Here is an 11,604-nt window from a genome sequence, read left to right as displayed (position 1 = left end):
CCGTGTTTTGCTACCTTACGTTCCGCTCTATCGGCTAAGGTGGCACCGGGAGAACTACTGCGATTGTGCCCTGGTTCATCTGGATGAGCACCTCAGTAGAGAAAGCGGAAAACTGACTGTCATGATAAAGCGCGAGACTGGTCAACCACTCGAGGACTCAGCGGAATCTTCGCGATACCTCCGCATTAACGAAGGACCGGTTTCCCGGTCATGTATGTACGCGCACCGTATTCGGATAGGCGCGGAAGTACCAGGGGCTATATAGTAGCCCCATTGTCAAACTCCTATGGCTAAGTGAAAGTGTTAAAGCAATATAGTTCGATTGCCTTGTTCGCCGCGCCATCACCTCCTTCATGGACCAAGACGTTGGATCAAGTGTGAATACGTGCTTTTCCGAACACCCCCGCATTATGTGCGTGGGGGCTGAAGCCAACGACTGCAAACTTTTAGGTTATATACTTACATAAACGGCCGCACAGGAGGCATCATAATACCTTCATCCAATAAAACATCCTGTATAATTCAAATAATACTATTTTTACAATGGGGATACATGTCACTCGGACATGATACTCTTCGAGCACTGAGCCTCTATTAAACGAGCGCCTTCTAGGACTTCTTCTAAATAGTGCTCGGTCGAGACCTGGCCTACGGCCGGACCCTGGGTTGCAATAGAGGTGGCATCCATCTCTGCCCAGTATGTCTTAACACAGGCAAGAGCCATACGCACATCCTCTATGCACGTCGACCTCTTTACGGCATCGATATGCTGTACAACACCAAGGAATCGTTGCACTAAACCAAAATAACTATTTGGCTTTGGTCCTTCCGGCCAAAGATGATCCACGACAGACCTCATGGCAAGCCCGGACAACCTATGGAGCTCAGCCCACTCGGCCATTCACTCATTTAACAGCAGCGGACGCGTCGGAGCACTGAACTGCGACCAGAACAACTTATCTACTTCGTGATCTTCTTGATCTTTGAAAAACGCGGTCGCATCAGCAGCACTCATTGCCAAGTCTGCATACACGTCTGCAGCACTCCATAATCGATCCAATGGGGCATACTTCGGATCTCCAAACTTCGTCCGCAACAAAAGGGCTTCCCAGCCGTGATATCTCCGGCTTGACGGAGCTCGTCCTCTGCCGCTCTGATTTTAGAACGGGTTTCCTTGGCTGGCTCCACGTCTCTCTTCAGGTCAGCCGCTCTCACTTGGCTTTCCTTTTCAAGAAGCTCATATCGGCCGGCGGCACATTTCAGCTCAACAACCATCTTGGCTATTTCATCTTCGCTCTTGCGATGAGCAGCCTGTTCGGCTCTTAAGTCTTCGGCCGCCTTTAGGGCGACCGCATCACTTCTCCTGGCTTGTTGCTTGGCTCGGGCAAGTTCCGCCCGAAGGGTCTCCACGGCGGCAGCTCCATCTGCAGTCAAAACGTATTATAGATACTAGCATCATGCTCCTCTTAATACTTGCTGACCACCCAAAAATACATACCCTGTGCCTCGTCAAGGCACTTGTTCACAAGCGCAATGTCGGCATCTGCCGCGTCTAGTTGCCGGCTTAGTCCGGCAAACTCAGCAGTTCGGCCAGCCACCAGGTCGTCCGCTGCCTGCACATGAAAGCAGCGCGATCATTACCTGGGACTATGATCCTCTGTTTGCCACCTCAGGACAACAACCAGAGTCTCAGGGGCTACCATCTGTATAGAGCACACCTAGCGTGTGCGGTACCGTCAATTTTTTTTGCGTACCTCAAAGCCTTTTAGCAAGCTCGTAAAAGCTTCATGCAACCCACTTTTGGCGGATGAGATCCTCTCAACTACCGTACCCATTAAAGTATGATGCTCCTTCGAGATAGCCGCTTGCTCCAAAAGACCCGTCAGTACGTTCGGTTGCGCACCGGACAATCCCGGACTCTTTCTATTACTCCCCTTAGGAGCTGAATACTCCAGACTTCGGGTGGCCGAAGGGTTACCTTCTGGCCTTGGCGGATCAGGAGAAATACTCCGTGATGACACCTCAGGGTCATCTGCCCCAGGAGGTGGGGAGACAAGGGGAGGCGTTTCGCTCTCCATCATCTCTGGAAGAAGATCTCCCGAAGACAAACTCTGTCGGGAAGAGCTATGATCCGGACTGCAAGACATACGTCTCGGTTATTGTCCGAGGCGTTATGATACGTCTCCAACGTATCTATAATTTTTGATTGCTCCATGCTATATTATCTACTGTTTTGGACATTATTGGGATTTATTATCCACTTTTATATTATTTTTGGGACTAACCTATTAACCGGAGGCCCAACCCAGAATTACTGTTTTTGCCTGTTTTAGGGTTTCGAAGAAAAGGAATATCAAACGGAGTCCAAACGAAATGAAACCTTTGGGAACGTGATTTTTAGGAAGATTATGATCCGGGAGACTTGGACCCTATGTCAAGAAAGAAACAAGGAGGCCATGAGGTAGGGGGGCGCTCCTGCCTACCCTAGGCGCGCCCTCCACCCTCGTGGGCCCCCTATTGCTCTACCGACGTACTCCTTCATCTTATATACACCTACGTACCCCCAAACGATCAGATACGGAGCCAAAACCCTAATTCCACCACCGCAACTTTTTGTATCCACGAGATACCATCTTGGGGCCAGTTCCGGAGCTCCCCTGGAGGGGGCATCGATCACGGAGGGCTTCTACATCAACACCATAGCCCCTCCGATGAAGTGTGAGTAGTTTACCTCAGACCTACGGGTCCATAGTTAGTATCTAGATGGCTTCTTCTCTCTTTTTGGATCTCAATACAATGTGCTCCCCCTCTCTTGTGGAGATCTATTCGATGTAATCTTCTTTTTGCGGTGTGTTTGTTGAGACCGATGAATTGTGGGTTTATGATCAAGTCTATCTATGAATAATATTTGAATCTTCTCTGAATTATTTTATGTATGATTGGTTATCTTTGCAAGTCTCTTCGAATTATCAGTTTGGTTTGGCCTACTAGATTGATATTTTTGCAACGGGAGAAGTGCTTAGCTTTGGGTTCAATCTTGCGGTGTCCTTTCCCAGTGACATTAGGGGCAGCAAGGCACGCATTGTATTGTTGCCATTGAGGATAACAAGATGGGGTTTTCTTCATATTGCATGAGTCTATCCCTCTACATCATGTCATCTTGCTTAAGGCGTTACTCTGTTTTTAACTGAATACTCTAGAAGCATGCTGGATAGCGGTCGATGAGTGGAGTAATAGTAGTAGATGTAGGCAGGAGTCGGTCTACTTGTCTCGGACGTGATGCCTATATACATGATCATACCTAGATATTCTCATAACTATGCTCAGTTCTGTCAATTGCTCAACAGTAATTTGATCACCGGCCGTAGAATACTTATGCTCTTGAGAGAAGCCACTAGTGAAACCTATGGCCCCCGGGTCTATCTTTATCATATTAATCTCCTACTACTTAGTTATTTACTTTTCTATTTACTTTGCCTTTATTTTACTTTGCATCTTTATCATAAAAATACCAAAAATATTATCTTATCATATCTATCAGATCTCACTCTCGTAAGTGGCCTTATAGAGATTGACAACCCCTATTTGCGTTGGTTGCGAGGATTTATTTGTTTTGTGTAGGTGTGAGGGACTCGCGCGTAGCCTCCTACTAGATTGATACATTGGTTCTCAAAAACTGAGGGAAATACTTACGCTAGTTTGCTACATCATCCCTTCCTCTTCGGGGAAAACCAACGCAGTGCTCAAGAGGTAGCAAGATAAAGCAAAATACATTTACCAAAAGTGCTTTTGTTCACTTACAGCTCGGTGAAGGGCTGATCCCCTTGCGGGCACTGTGCGGAAGGAATGCCCTCCAGGCCAGGGCCCCCCGGCGAGGGTTTCTTCTCTCATTTGGAAACCCTTGTTTCCAAGTCTTCAGGAGCGGTCCGTTTACTTCCTTGGGGAGAGGGAATTTCTGATTCTTCTCCCCGATTATCCTCCTTCGTGGAGGTACTAATTCCCCCGGTTTGGATGAGTAATGCGTGAAGCTCTCTTTCGGCTTCCTCGTCTCTCCCTTTATCTTCCCCCGAGGGCACTTGATAAGGTGCATACTCCAGCATCCTGGCTAGTACAGGATCCGGCGAGCCCTCGGGAAGGGGGGCCGAACACCTGATCATCTTTGCCTTTCTTACCCAGTCCTGGCCAAGAGCAATTCTTTCAGAATTATGCTATGACAAATGAAAAGACAGTGTGTTCGGTCGTGGAAATACTTACCTCGGTATCTGGACGATTACAGTTGAGACCCGCATACTTGGTGGTGTCCGGACACTTTATTCGTGATCCGAAGAACAACCCATACATCTCTTCATGCGTCGAGCTGAAGAACTGCTGAATAGTTCGCGGTCCTTCAGGGTTGAACTCCCACACACGGAGAGATCAATGTTGGCATGGCAGGACCCGACGAACTAGCATAAGTTGCATTACTTTGACGAGACCGACATCCCTCTTGAGGAGATCTTGAATGCGACTTTGCAATGTTGGCACGTCATTAACCGGCCCCCAGTCTAGCCCCTTGTTGACCCATTACGCTAGTTGTGGTGGGGCGCCCGAACGGAAGGCGGGGGCAGCCACCCACTTAGTACTTCGGGGAGCTGTGATGTAAAACCACTCCCGCTACCATAAGTTGGATGTCTCTGGGAAGGAACCATCTGGCCATGGGGCATTGACGCCTTCGCTTATTGTGGCACCTCCGGATTCTATGTGTCGCCCATCGATTATCTCCGGCTTCAAATTGAAGGTCTTGAGCCATAAGCCGAAGTGTGGGGTGATGCGGAGGAAGGCCTCGCATACGATGATAAACGACGAGATGTGAAGAATGGAATCCGGGGCTAGATCGTGGAAGTCGAGCCCATAATAGAACATGAGCCCTCTGACGAAGGGATCAAGACTAAAGTCTAGCCCTCGGAGGAAGTGGGAAACAAATACGACACTCCCGTCAGGTTCGGGAGTGGGGATGACCTTCCCTCTGGCAGGCAGCCTATGCGAGATTTTGGCAGTCAGATACCTGGCCTCCCTTAGCTTCTTGATGTCCTCCTCTGTGACAAAGGAAGCCATCCACCAGCCCTGAAGGTTAGATACGGACATGATTGAAGGTCCGAAGCGCTTCGCCTGAGCCTTGGGTGTTGGAACTCGGGGTGGGGGAAGGGAGGGATTGAGCATGAGAAGAAAGGGACAGGCTTTGGCCCCTTTATAAAGAGGGCGAATATCAAGCGTCCTCCGCGTGGCCGTTTAGAACTTGCCTAAAATCGAGGAGTTGTACTAACAAGCACGATTGGGTTACCCACACCCATATTGATGAGAATCCCGTGATAAGGGGACACGATCTCTGCTTCGACGAGACGTGCCAATAAAACCGCCTCGCAACACGTGCCATGGCGGGCAAGGAAAAACGGTTCGAATAATGACCAAGGCCATGGCGTGATGTCACATTATGAAAACTTGTCAGCAGATTAGATTTGTGGAAATATTGTACTCTCTACGGTGGTATGTGGAATTTGTTTTGCAGAGCCAGACACTATCCTTGTGTTCAAAATCCTCTATGGAGTATTCGGAGGAGGAACCCGCCTTGCAATGCCGAAGGCAATCTGCGCGCCGAACTCGTCGTAATTGAAGCCTGGTTCAGGGGCTACTGAGGAAGTCCTGGATTAGGGGGTCCTCGAACAGCCGGACTATATCCCTTGGCCGGACTGTTGGACTATGAAGATACATGATTGAAGACTTCGTCCCGTGTCCGGGTGGGACTCTCCTTTGCGTGGAAGGCAAGCTTGGCAATTCGGATATGTATATCTCCTCCCTTGTAACCGACTCTGTGTAACCCTAGCCCCCTCCGGTGTCTATATAAACCGTAGGGTTTAGTTAGTAGGACAACAACAATCATACCATAGGCTAGCTTCTAGGGTTTAGCCTCTCCGATCTCGTGGTAGATCAACTCTTGTAATGCTCATATCATCAAGATCAATCAAGCAGGAAGTAGGGTATTACCTCCATCAAGAAGGCCCGAACCTGGGTAAAGATTGTGTCCCCCGCCTCCTGTTACCATCCCCCTCAGACGCACAGTTTGGGACCCCTTACCCGAGATCCGCCGGTTTTGACACTGACAGCCGCCCCCCTTCCCTGGTCCAATTCGGTTTGGGCAAGGGGGGCGTGCCCTCCTCACGAGGCCTTTCTCCTCTCCTCCAATATGGCCCAATAGGCCCAATACTTCCCCCGGGGGGTTCCGGTAACCCCTCGGTACTACGGTAAAATATCCGAATCACTCATAACCATTCCGATGTCCAAATATAACCTTCCAATATATGAATATTTACCTCTCGACCATTTTGAGACTCCTTGTCATGTCCATGATATCATCCGGGACTCCGAACAAACTTCATTCATCAAATCACATAACTCATAATACAAATCGTCATCGAACGTTAAGCGTGCGGACCCTACAGGTTCGAGAACTATTTATACATGACCAAGACACATCTCCGGTCAATAACCAATAGCGGAACCTAGATCCTCATATTAGCTCCTACATATTCTACGAAGATCTTTATCGGTCAAACCGCATAGCAACATACGTCATTCCCTTTGTCATCGGTATGTTACTTGCCCGAGATTCGATCGTCGGTATCATCATACCTAGTTCAATCTCGTTACCGGCAAGTCTCTTTACTCGTTCCATAATGCATCATCCCGTAGCTAACTCATTAGTCACATTGCTTGCAAGGCTCATACTGATGTGCATTACCGAGAGGGCCCAGAGATACCTCTCCGGCACACGGAGTGATAAATCCTAATCTCGATCTATGCCAACTCAACAATCACCATCGGATACACCTGTAGAGCATCTTTATAATCACCCACTTACGTTGTGATGTTTGATAGCACACAAGGTGTTCCTCCGGTATTCGAGAGTTGCATAATCTCATAGTCAGAGGAACATGTATAAGTCATGAAGAAATCAATAGCAATAAAACTAAACGATCATTATGCTAAGCTAACGGATGGGTCTTGTCCATCACATCATTCTCTAATGATGTGACCCCGTTCATCAAATGACAACTCATGTCTATGGTCAGGAAACTTAACCATCTTTGATTAACGAGCTAGTCAAGTAGAGGCATACTAGGGACACCCTGTTTGTGTATGTATTCACACATGTACTAAGTTTCCGATTAATACAATTCTAGTATGAGTAATAAACATTTATCATGATATAAGGAAATATAAATAACAACTTTATTATTTCCACTAGGGCATATTTCCTTAAGTCTTAGACTTGCACTAAAGTCAATAATCAAGATTACATAGTAATGATTCTAACACCCATGGAGTCTTGGTGCTGATCATATTTTGCTCGTGAGAGAGGCTTAGTCAACGGGTCTGCAACATTCAGATCCGTACGTATCTTGCAAATCTCTATGCCTCCCTTCTTCACTTGATCGCACATGGAATTGAAGCTTCTCTTGATGTGTTTGGTTCTCTTGTGAAATCTGGATTCCTTCGCCAAGGCAATTGATCCAGTATTGTCACAAAAGATTTTCATTAGACCCAATGCACTAGGTATTACACCTAGATCGGATATGAATTCCTTCATCCAGACTCCTTCATTTGCTGCTTCCAAAGTAGCTATGTAATCCGCTTCACACGTAGATCCCGTCACGACCCTCTACTTGGAACTGCACCAACTGACAGCTCCACCATTCAATATAAATACATATCCAGTTTGTGACTTAGAGTCATCCGGATCAGTGTCAAAGCTTGCATCGACATAACCATTTACGACGAGTTCTTTGTCACCTCCATAAATGAGAAACATATCCTTAGTCCTTTTCAGGTATTTTAGGATGTTCTTGACCGTTGTCTAGTGATCCACTCCTGGATTACTTTGGTACCTCCCTGCTAAACTTGTAGCAAGGCACACATTAGGTCTGGTACACAGCATTGCATACATGATAGAACTTATGGCTGAGGCATAGGGAATGACCTTCATTTTCTCTCTATCTTCTGCAGTGGTCGGGTGTCGGTGTCAAACCCGGCAGATCTCGGGTAGGGGGTCCCGAACTGTGCGTCTAAGGCGGATGGTAACAGGAGGCAGGGGACACGATGTTTTACCTAGGTTTGGGCCCTCTTGATGGAGGTAAAACCCTACGTCCTACTTGATTTATTCTTGATAATATGAGTAGTACAAGAGTTGATCTACCCGAGATCAGAGAAGCTAAACCCTAGAAGCTAGCCTATGGTATGATTGTATGTTGTCCTACGGACTAAAACCCTCCGGTTTATATAGACACCGAAGGAGGCTAGGGTTACACAAGGTCAGTTACAAAGGAGGAGGTATGCATATTCGTGTTGCCTAGCTTGCCTTCCACGCCAAGTAGAGTCCCACCGGACACAGGACGAAGTCTTCAATCCCGTATCTTCATAGTCCAACAGTCCGGCCAAAGGATATAGTCCGGCTGTCTGGAGACCCCCTAATCCAGGACTTCGTCAGTAGCCCCTAAACCAGGCTTCAATGACGATGAGTCCGGCACGCGGTGTTGTCTTCGGCATTGCAAGGCAGGTTCCTCCTCTGAATACACCACAGAAGAGTTTGAATACAAGGATAGTGTCTGACCCTGCAAAATAAGTTCCACATACCACCGTAGAGAGAATAATATTTCCACAAATCTAATCTGCTGACACGTTTTGGCAGCATGACATCACGCCATGGTCCGGTAATTATTCAAACCGTTTTTCTTTAACCAGCCCCGCACATAACGCGAGGCGGTTTCTTGACACGTCTTGTCAAAGCAGAGATCATGTTCCCCTTATTATGGGATTCCCATCAATATGGGCGTGGGTAACTCAACCGCGCCACAAATTACGGCGCTTGGGGGATAAGCGAGTTTTACCAGGCTGGTGGGGGGCGCATAGTTTCATCCGCCCTTATAAAGGGATAATGTTTCACCTTTTTCTACCCACGCCTTCTTCCTGCTTGCTCATCCATTCTCGCGCACTCGAGCTCCAACGCCCAAGTCCACATCCTTCTCCTCAACCCTCTCCAAACATGTCCGGAGCGGGAGGCAAGTGGATGGCCTCCTCCGTCACGGAGGGACACATCAAAAAGCTACATGGAGCCAGATACTTAGCCGCGGATATCGCGCACCGGCTGCCAGCCGCGGGGCAGGTCGTCCCTTCCCCGGAACCTCACGAAAGGGTGGTTTTCCTCCCCCACTCCGTCCGCGGACTGGGGTTTCCCCTCCATCCATTCGTCCGCGGCCTCATGTTCTATTATGGGCTGGACTTTCATGATCTGGCCCCGAATTTCATCCTCAACATCTCGGCGTTCATCGTCGTGTGCGAGGCTTTCCTCCGCATCCGACCCCACTTCGGCTTGTGGCTGAAGACCTTTAATATCAAGCCGAAGGTGGTGGGTGGCCAACAAGCAGAATGCGGCTGAGCCATGGTGGGCAAAATGCCCAACGTTATATGGCTCGAGGGCTCCTTCGTGGAGACCATAAAGGGGTGGCAATCGGGGTGGTTCTACATCACCGAGCCGCGCGACACCAATTGGGTGGCGGCCCCCGAGTTTTGATCCGGAATCCCCACGCGGCTCACTTCCTGGAAGGAGGAGGGCCTGTCCTGGGGTTCATCGGTGGAGCTGGACGGACTCCAGAAGTGTATCCGGAACATGATAAGCAAGAAACCTAAGCTTTTCAACATAGTCTAGGTCATGCTCTTCCGCCGGATCCTCCCGTGTCAACAACGGGATTTCAACTTATGGGAGTTCGACCCGGCCCAGCACCAGACTCTACACGAGCTCTTCGACACGACACATAAGGACGTCTGGAGGGTGCTGTTCAAGGGCGCCGAGGTCCCTCCTTCTCTTACCGAGGACCGCAGACTAAGCGCGAAGCGCCCTGCGAATTCGGTAAGTTCTGTACATCTGGTAGGATATTTATTTCCCATAGCTTAACCATGTGCTGGGTCTGAGCTCCCACGCCTTTGACAGGACTGGGTGGAGACATTGGAGGAGATTAAATGTCCGACCCCTACGCCCAAAGACCCTGCGGATGCTCTCCTGACGGAGATGCGGACTCCGGCTCCTTATGATGTGCCGGAGAAGACCAAGAAGAAGGCCAAGGGAACCCGAAAGAGTTCCCGGCGCCAGGTGGTATCGGACTCATCGTCTGATAACACCGAGACGCACTCCTCCCGTGAAAACAAGAAGGAAGATGAAGATTCCCCCCCTCCAACCGGGGGAGACAAGAAAAGGAAGGCCGCCCCAACCGGGTAGGCTGAAGGGTCCAAGAAGGGAAGGACTCTCCTTCCGGACTGCTCCACCACCGCCGTCGACGGCGAAGACGAGTGGCTGCTCAGGGCCAAGCCCTTGGTGAAGTCGTAAGTATTCGGATACCAGAGTAACTCATAGCATACATTTGTCGCACTGCTTCTCCTAACGTCGAATATGATTATGCAGTCCGCCCCAAGCCCGTATCGACATATCATCGTCGGACGGTTCCTGGGACTCGTCGGACATGAATAGTGATACACTTCCAACCGCCTCCTCTCCTTGCCCTACGGACAATGCCGAGGTATTGTCTCAAGGGACACCGAGCCGGGGGGAGACAGTCCCGGAGGCGCCTCAAGTCGACCTTCCGGACTCCAGGAGCAAAGGGAGCAAGGCTCCCGGGGGCTCCAAGTTCGGCCCTCAGCCGAACACCGCGCCGGAACCTCCAGTGGTTCCGGACTCAGGCAGTTGGCCCCCTTCCAAAAGGGGGAAGCCATCCGTGCTGGTGACCTCTGTCCATCCAGAGACACCAGACGACCTGCTGGGAGCGCTTCACGGTGCTTCCATCGACGAAGAGCACCGCACTATTATGAGTGCGGTGATCAAGAAGGTTCAGTCCGCCAAGAGCGGATTGACTGAAGCCTGTGCCAGCCTTCTAACAGGCTTTGAGGTAAGTATTTAAAATATAGGAAAATATTACCGCATAGACAGTAGCCCCTGATGCTCTGTTTGTTGTTCACAAAGAAAAGCCGAATAGAGGATCAAATAATATCTGCAAGAGTCTAATATAAGTATGTCTGTATGTGTATGCAGGCTTCGCTGCTGACCTCTACCGCACAGACTGCGGAGGTCGCCGCACTGAAGCAGGACCTCGAGCGGTCCGAGAAAGAGTCGGCCTTGCCAAGAGGCAGCTCGAGGAGAACAAAGGTAAGTAATACCTTGTCTATATAAAAAAGAAAATGTGGTTGCTAAATGACAGGATCATCATGAATGTGCCAGGGGCTATGACCGAAGTGGCGACCCTGAAGCAAGCGCTGTCTGAGGCCAAAAACAAAGCGGCCGAGGAGCGCACCGAGCGGGAAAAACAAGAGGCACGGGTGGGCGAGCTACAGCAAGAGCTCCAGGCTCTCGTGAAGAAGCACGAGGCTTTGGAGCTTGACTCGAAGACGCGAGAGTCCGAGCGTGCCGCGGCCCTCGAGAGAACAAAGCATGCCAAGGCTGAAGCCCAAAAGGCCCTCCAGGAAATTGAGGCGATGAGGAAGATAGCGGCGGGTAAGGCATTAAATATGCAAAGCAAGCATGTG

This window comes from Triticum urartu, chromosome 6 (genome assembly GCF_003073215.2).
Source record: "Triticum urartu cultivar G1812 chromosome 6, Tu2.1, whole genome shotgun sequence".
NCBI classification, from domain to species: Eukaryota; Viridiplantae; Streptophyta; class Magnoliopsida; order Poales; family Poaceae; genus Triticum; species Triticum urartu.
This window is presented reverse-complemented; position numbering follows the sequence as displayed.